This window comes from Strongylocentrotus purpuratus, unplaced genomic scaffold (assembly GCF_000002235.5).
Source record: "Strongylocentrotus purpuratus isolate Spur 01 unplaced genomic scaffold, Spur_5.0 spur5_scaffold_19, whole genome shotgun sequence".
In the NCBI taxonomy this organism is placed as follows: Eukaryota; Metazoa; Echinodermata; class Echinoidea; order Camarodonta; family Strongylocentrotidae; genus Strongylocentrotus; species Strongylocentrotus purpuratus.
In genome coordinates this window covers 12,291,319-12,300,660 of record NW_022145604.1, presented here as the reverse complement: position 1 = coordinate 12,300,660, position 9,342 = coordinate 12,291,319, and the positions used below count along the sequence as shown (strand labels likewise).

General features: G+C 37.6%; 1 long non-coding RNA gene across 1 annotated transcript; it reads right to left on the bottom strand.

Moving 5' to 3' along the window:
* Positions 1-2,023: 2,023 nt before the first annotated feature.
* On the bottom strand, positions 2,024-5,560 carry LOC115926036. Its single transcript, XR_004064937.1, has 2 exons — positions 5,054-5,560; positions 2,024-2,437 (listed from the first exon to the last, which is right to left on the bottom strand). It is a non-coding gene; the product is annotated as an uncharacterized LOC115926036 (long non-coding RNA).
* Positions 5,561-9,342: the final 3,782 nt, after the last annotated feature.

Here is a 9,342-nt window from a genome sequence, read left to right as displayed (position 1 = left end):
TCGCCCATTCCCATTCACTATACGTTACGTACTAAAAGGCTGTATTCAATTCAATTCAATTCAGAACTTTATTTCAGACTCAACTACAAAAGGCAGAGGTCCATAAAACATATGTTACATAGATATATAGGGAGTATAAACATGATGAGTATAATAACAACAAAACTATACAAAGAGTATAACTAAACTATACTAGGTCTACAGTACGTACAAACAATCTAAACTCTAAGAGTAACATGTAACCTGCAAGGTTGATAAAAAAAAAACACATAATAAACTAACTCTAAGCTGTACCTGTAACTGTAAGATTAAAATAAGTACATGTATAACAATCAATAACAATCTATTGAAGTTGTATCTTGTAACAATCTGTCTCTGTTCAACTAACCAGAACGATAAACTTATAATAAATAACTATTATAAAAAACAAACAAGGATACTGGAATCCTTGGTAACAGGAACATAATGGTCAATTGCCATGTGTCAGCAGGCTATTCAGCCAAAATCTCCAGAGGCCCGATGTGTACCTAAAACAACTATACGAGGGGTTCACTAACATCTTTAAAATACCATTCTCAGACACATCCACTCTCTGGATGAACTTATACATAAGATTTCGTAATACAGCCGAACAGGCTGGAACATTCAACTCAGCAAACATTTGACTAGCACTAAAGTATCTAGGTACCCTAAGAAGCATTCTCATGGCATCATTATAGGCAACAGTAAGCCTGTACAAACTGCTCTTCTTAAAATTACACCACAGATGCGCAGTGTATAGAGGTGTACAGTATGCCCTAAATAAAGCCACCTTCACATCCGGAGAACACATATGAAATTTCCTAACAAGCATATTACCTTGAGCATATAATTTACGACACTGTCTACTAATATCTTTATCATCACTGAGATCCTCAGTAAAGAAATGACCAAGATACATGGCCTCTGTACAGACATTGAGTTTAGCTCCACACAAATAAAAATCCGGGAATACCAATCTACGGTGTTCCTTACATCTAATTATCATAACATGACTCTTTTTTGCATTATATTCACATCATTATCATATCCATAATGAGAACAAATCTTGAGCAGACTCTGCAACCCAGCAGTTGATGGGCTAATAATAACGAGATCATCTGCATACATTAAATGATTGACTACCATACCACCAACTACACAGCCTTTTTTACAAGCATTCAGATCGTCAGATAGACCATCCATGTACAGGTTAAAGAGAAAGGGAGAAAGAATACCACCTTGTCTAACTGACATGGAATGCCGGGTTCAGAGACACTACTTCCCCATCTAGCCATCATTGTTTGATGGGCATACCAAAACACGAGTATCCTAATCAGGTACTTAGGAATACCTCTATCAGCCATTTTCGTAAACAGCTTTTCATGATTTATCCGATCAAAAGCTTTTGAAGCATCAAGAAAACAACGAAACAAGGAAGAATTTTTGCTACGATAACTCTCAATGATTTCCTTCAGAGCAAATATACACATGTCAGTGCCATGTTTGGCTTTAAAACCGAACTGGTTATCTTTGGTAAGAATATACATCTCTAACCTACCAAGCAATATCTTTTCCAGCACTTTGGACAGGACACTTGCCAATGCTATAGGTCTATAGTTGTCCTTACTAGTAATGCGACCAGCTTTATTTTTAATGACTGGCACCAAAACAACGGAAATCATATACTATCTGGTAAGATACCATGAATCAAAAAGCCCGACATGCACATTGCAAGCAACGGGATGAGTTTCGGGCTTGCAAACTTTAGATGTTCAGCTGTAATAGTATCAAGACCACATGACTTATTGCTGTCTAATTTTCTGATAGCTTCTTTAACCTCCTCTGGAGAGATAACCATATTTACATCAAAGTCAACATTAGTAACATCCTGCACCGCACTCTGTACACAATTAAACAAATCCTTATAATGATTACACCACAATTCACTTATTTTTTTCATCAACAGAGATACCTTCAATATTAGTTGGAAGAGGCGCTTTACTATTATTAACACATTTAAATTCTTTCCAAAACTCATAATAACTTTTACCCTGCAATTTACGAGCAACTGAGTCCGCCCGCATAACATTCTCATTATTCTTTATAAAACGGAGAGCATACTTGAATCGTGCATTGGCTCTCTTCTTTAGTTCAAATAACCGTCCCTGTCTGTTTTTGCCAGCTTCAACCCAGAGTAGGTGAGCCTCACGAGCAGCAGAGTGGAGCTCTGACACATGCTCATTCCAGCCAGGCCTAGTATTATGAACTTTGTTTTTACATTGATATAGAGATTCACTAGCATCACATAAGCATTTCACAATTTCATTATATGCATTACATAAATAATTAGCATGGTCTTTGTTCACACAATTGGAATCTCGGCATAAAAGAGCATCGTCTTCATGCACATAAATTCCTTTAAAGGTATTACAAAGTTTTGGAAATTTTTTAAAATTGGCTGGATAGTGATTCTTTACAATTTTGATATATTTAGATGCCCCTATGGATGTATTACAAGCACTAACATTTTTAGCCCCTAAGACTCTTCTGCTTTCGAGAAAAATTGAATATAAAAATTTACCGGTGCTCCCGGTAAATTTTGATAAATTTGAATCATCGCGTACGGCGAGACGATGGTAGCTGTGACCATAAAAATCTCAGAATATAAAGATCTGACATATATATTCCAAACGGTAATAGCAAATCGGTCGATTTTAGTCAAATAACATTGCAGTATCGTTGGTTGGTTGGTTCTTCGTTTAGATGGCGCTCTTCAATCTCAAAGATTATTTGCGCCAGTCAATTTCGTGTATAGCTTTGGCGTGGGCTTCGGAAATCAAGCCCACGAGCGACTACTCTGTTACCCCTGCATCCATGCTTGCCTTCCGAAATTCATAATAACCTACTTCTACTATCGCTCTTTTTCCTACACAAAATTGATGCTTCTCGTTCTAAGACTCTCCAAAGCTCCTAACTGGTCGGATTATACACATTTATTTATTTGGACTCCAGGAATCTCCAAAACAGTGGAGGGATCAACTAAGAAGAAGAAGAAGACTTTCCTTGGTGAAATGAAATTAATAGTGATATGGTTTTATAAATTAAAAAAAAAAAAAAAGCTGCAATATTAAAATTGCATAAAATGCACATAAAAGGCGAGATGGGAGTTAGTTGCAATTGTTCATGGAAAAACCGCAAATACTTCATTTTATATATTATTACAGGATCGACATAAGTTAAGGGGATCCCTGATAGCTTTAAAAGCTATCTAAAACGATTAGTATCGTATATGTAACCCAATAATTCACGAGTAAAAATTGGGTTAGACATCAATAATTGTTTCAGATTGGGGTTGTTCAATTTAATCCTTTCTTTTAAGAGACGTCTATCTTTGTCGTATTTTGTACAATAGAAAATAAAATGTTTAATTGTTTCATCTTCTTGACAAACTTCACAAAGACCAGTATCGTGTTGGTTAATTTGAAAAAGGTAATAATTTAAACTACAGTTACCTACTCTTAGTTGTTGTATCAAGCATTCTTCTCTGCGAGATAGGCCTTGTCTATGTATGGGCTTTGAAACGTCGCTATGCAAAGCATATAAAAATCTACCGTGTTCTGCATTGTCCCATTCTGCTTGCCATAATTTGTTATAATGGATCAAACGAGAGGCTGCCAATTCACTTCTTGTATTTGGTATAACTATGTCTATACACCTTTTCATGGCTCCTTTTTTGGCAGCCCGATCTACGATCTCATTGCCCCTAATATCGCAATGTGACGGAATCCATTCAAAAGCAACACAAACATCCTTAAACTGCAAAATATTAATTATGGATAAAATTTCATTTACAATAGCACATCTAATAAAGTATGAATCGATCATTTGTAAAGCTGACAAAGCGTCGCTAAAAATTACCACCGAAGAGGATTCAATAAATGTATTAATCCACTCTAGTGCCATTAGTATGGCCACTAGTTCTGCTCTCATAATACAGACATGGGATAATCTAAAAAATTTCACCACATTATAATGAGACACATAAAATGCGGCTCCTGTCTTCCCATCCTCGAGTTTAGAACCATCTGTATATATATGTAAAAACCCATTCCATGAATTTCCAATGCTATCTAGAACAAACGATTTTATTTCAAATGGAGGCATTTCCTTTTTTTGCACTTTGCCATGGTGTTCGAAAGACACTTGTGGTCGTGCTAACCGCCATTCTGGGATTTTCGGCAATAAGTTGGTTTGCCCTTCCACCACTACTTCGTCTCTAAAGGATCGCAGTTTAAAAGGTCCTTCTCCTATCTTCCATTCTAAGTTATTTAAATCATAGTCATCACCCAATACTTCTTTTGTTGGGTGGTTTAAAGTACTAGACAGTAAATAAACTCGAAAGTTATCATTTAACAACCTTCTACGATATCTCAGAGGCAGCTCCCCGGTCAAAACTTGTAAAGCCTCCAAGGACACATTGTGTATTGTGCCTGTAATAATTTTTAAGGCTCTGTATTGGATAGAGTCAAGTTTTTTTGTTAAGCAGAATCATACATTTCACTCCCATAGTCCAAAATGGATAGGATAAGTCCTTTATAAATCATCATCAAAATCTCATACTTACTTCCCCAGGGGGTGCCGGAGACACAACGTAGCAAGTTTATTCTTTTCTTACATTTATCAATGATAGAATCTATATGGACAGACCAAGTTAAATTGGAGTCAAACCTCACACCAAGGAACTTATACTGCTCGCATATAGGCAGATTATGTCCTTTTATTTGTAGAAGAATATCTTTCTTTTGTTTGTTGGTAAAGACTAATACTGCAGATTTGGTAGGGGAAACGCTAAATTAATATCTTGACCTTGAGAGGGCGCTATAAAACATAAAGAGTTTATTTTTTTACAATTTCATCACTTTAAACTCGATTTCAACCGCGACAACGATCACTGAATATTGTAGGATTGCATATGCTTCCAATATGTTCATTTGAACCAAATTCATTACCCAATACCAAAACTTTGTATTACCTTTAAGCAGTAAATCAGTATCATAGTAATAATTATTCCTACGATCTTTTTCAATCTTAGTCCAATCTAGCCTGCCTTTATGTACAGTGTTAGTCATGCCTGAATCACGTAGCCCAGGCAAATTGTCAATATCAATTGTCAAATTAATAGGAATATGATCAGTTGTAGCAAATTTATACATAATTTCCATCTTCTGTATAGAGGCATTAGCATCTGCTGTACATATACAATGGTCCAACCATGACGTGGTATGCCATGCTTCACTAACATAAGTGTAACTATGTGCAGGTAAATAATGCAGACTTGATAACACAAAATTATTATCACAACAAAATTGGCTCAAATGATTTCCAAATAAAGAACTATTATCAGATATGTCTGCGTTCCAGTCACCTACCACATAAACACTGGTGGTGTCCAGCTCAAAAATAACCGCCGCAATAAATGCTATTTTCTCAAGATAATCACTTTCATTTTCCGGACACTCATAAGTAGTGTATATATTAATAATAACAAATTTCTTATTCCCATAATTAATTTCTATACCTACTGCCCAATATACATCAAGTCTTAACTCACTAATCAAGTGTTCATATTTAGTATGCCACAGGATAGCAACACCTCCTGGTATGCGGCCCCGGATCAGTCTATCATTGAGATCAGTTGTGGATTCTCCTATTCCATGATATTGAGGGTGTAAAACATTAATGCCATTCAAGTCCTGTTTAGCCAGCCAAGCATATGATATCAAAATTATCCCGGAATAAATGTTCAACTACTAAGCGCCTACTTTTGTCAGCATCACTCTGTCCTAGGTGTAGACCTCGAGTATTGTAACTAACTAAATTGAAAGTTAATAAATAAAGTTAAGACTCCAGCTTATCATCCCCACGATCTGCATTAACTGTGCCAGCAGGCACTGGGGTAGAGTGCTCAAGCTTTCTGACTTTCCGCAGAGACTCTGCACCAGGCAGGGAAGCTTGAAGTTTGCGAGGCTCGTAATACCTCCTCACAAAAACTCCTTCCGGCCACACATCCGGGTCGTACATATCCGCTACATTTTTACAGACTGCTGAGATATGAAAAGATCCAAATCTGGATCTTTCTGTAACAATTTTATTGCAAGTAACAGTGTCATTTATCTTCTCCTTGAGAAAATCTCCTAGCGTGTCGGCATCCAGCTCAGGGTCAAATCTCGTGGCGAATACATTAACAAGCTTTGTTTGCACAGCTTGAATCCGCCCTGAGCTGGCTTTCCCCACAATACCAGGCTTCCTCTTTGGTTGCCTTGGAGTATGGAGCACTTGCGCTGGCCTAGAAGGATCGCCTCCTACGGGGGGAGTCTTCATCTTACCGCCTCGTCGCACCACCTGATTCCAGGGAGTGTGATCAGGACTGTTGGGTTGAGGCTTTGGGGCAGGAGCAGCAGCAGCATCCAACGTTGCACCTAAGTCTGGGAAGTTTATTGACGTTGACCCTGGTGTTTGCGCAACTGCCTTTACTTCTACATCCGTCATTCGTGTGTCCATGATTACAGCCATGTTCTGAAGATTTTCAGCAGCTTTCGCATGGGACTGCACAGACTGCTTCATGTCGGCCATTTCACTTTCCAGCTAATTTAGCAGCCGCCCTAGCAGAGCTGAGACATCTAGGTTGTCAAACCCAACAGGAGGTAGCCTGTCCAAATCCTTGGCAACAAAAGTGGGGATCTCAGGCTTGTCACCGCACTCCAATAGCAGTTTAATGCATGTCTTAATGTTATTTACATCCCTTGATGGGCCTTTATGCGCAACATTCCTCACATAGTAACGTGATCATTCATGCTGCTGCAAACATCGAACAGTACCTTTTTTGTATTGTCTGACCGTTCATGAATATTCATGTTTTTGCTAAACTCGGCAAAATGTTTGCTTTTACTAAATGGAAAAATTACGGTGGGGGGTTGGATGAAATGGACATAATGAAATAGGCAGAAGTGATCTATGATAATTCATGCGTTTTATGTTTCGTGTGCTCGACCTATAATCTTCAAATCGCTTGGTAAACTGAGTCCAAAGTTAGACTTGTTTCACATGTGTATTATAGGCAATGACGAGCTTGCAACCTATTTTGAAAAATTACGGTGGGTGAACTTTCAAAAGTCAATGAGACATGTGGGCTCAAATGAAAGAGCTAGTGATAACGTACGTCGGGGTGGATGTGCTTTTCGTTTAAACAAAAAATGAATTTTTAAAGATTTTTTAAAAAAAACGTCCATAGGCTAACATGTTAGGCTGCTGACGCTGACCATGCTCTGACGATAGAGGGCGTCGTGAAATGAGACTAAACGGAGCCATATGAAGATCTTTTCAGCAATTAGAAACGATTGGATACAAAGCGATTTTATGGAAGTGGACACTGAAAATTTTGAAATAGAATTGATGATATTTGGACGTTTACAGAAACTATGTGATATAAAATCTAGGCGGTTATATGATTACTTCACTGAAGACCTTCAACAAGAGTATACATTACATGTTACAGATGGCAACTGTCAATTTGATCTTGGAATGACGGAGTTGAAAGAAACATTCACAAGGATGAAATGTGCAATGCTTTGTAATAAACATAGAGAGTTTCAATACAAACAATTACAAGGGGCTGTATATACGAAAAGAGAGCTCTTTAAATTTGGTTTTGAGTCAGACCATTTTTGTTCCTTTTGTAGACTAGAAGTAGAGACATACCAACATTTATTTTTAGATTGTCTTAAAGTTAAAAGATTATGGCAGGAGGTAATTCAAAAGTTACATTTAATCGAAATTGACATTGATGATTGGAAACCCATTTTTATGGGAATATCCGGCAATACTGCGAGAATATTTGTAATAAATTGTATCATATTTTTAGTAAAGTATATCATTTTTATTTCTAGAAAAGAAGGAACTTTGCCATCTGTACAGAAAACAGTACATATGCTTAAAAATTACAGAGACGAGGAATACAAAATGGCCTTTAAAAAGGGGAAACTGGGGATGCACTTACAGAAATGGGAACAAATCGATGCATTTTTACTTTAATGGATGTGGGTATTATTATTATTTATTAGTATTATTAATTCTCTCTCGTGTACAGGTGGACAAACCGGAACAGGTTGCATGCAGTGTGTGTGTCGGCGTGAAGGGGGTATGATGAGATGGGTGGGCAAAAGGGGGGGGGGGGGGGGGGGGGTTAAGAGTTTGTGTGGTGTGAGTTGAGGGAACAGGTTGCATGCAGTGTGTGTTTGTATGTGTGTTTATGTGTGTGAAAGGTGGTGTGGGTGGGCTAGAGGGGAGGGGGGGTGTGAGAGTGTTGTGATAGGATGGTAATATGTAACTTTAAACCTTCCTCTACTGTTATTTTGATTATACACTGTTACATGCAAGACTTTTTTTTTTCCTTTTTTTTTCTCTATGTTCATTGATTGATGTAACTTATGAAATGTCTTGTATCAAAGATCTTGTTTTATATTGCTTATCTTAATAATTTCTTGTTATGTGAATTTCTTGTTATGTGAAATTATGAGGAAGGAAATCAAATATCATTTAAAACAAAAAAAAATCTACACTTTAAACCTTCCTCTACTGTTATTTTTATTATACACTGTTACATGCAAGAATTTTTTATATTTTTTTTCTATGTTCATTGATTGATGTAACTTATGAAGTGTCTTGTATCAAAGATCTTGTTTTATATTGCTTATTTTGATAATTTCTTGTTATGTGAATTTCTTGTTATGTGAAATTATGAGGAAGGAAATAAAATATCATTCAAAACAAAAATATGAAAGAAAAAGAGCAAGAAAGAAAGAATAGTTAACTGCCAGTGATAAATTAAGATATCGAAAAATGATCATCTGACCGTAATAAACGCCTAAAACCCCTGAGCTTCCGGGGGCTCTGCCACCATGGACCCAACCAAGGGCCCTAAGGCGGGCCCCTTGATACTCATCTAACCCTTGAGCTTCTGGGGGCTCCGCCCGCTGGACCCCACGCCAATCAGTGTCCTGCCAGTGTCACAAATAAGGTATAAAAAATCCCCCCCCCCCCCCCCCCCCACTCCGTGAACGGAGGGATACCATGCGTGTTACTAAAATGTCCGGTAAAGGGGTACTTTTCACGCACCAAAGTCCGGCTCGTACATACACAAAAAAGACTTTTCACACCGGACTTAAGGGGTGTTTTCAAAAGAAGGGAACATGCATATGCGTACCCTAAATAACACTGAGGGGAGGGGCCGGGGTAAAAATATGTTCATCTGACCGTAATCAA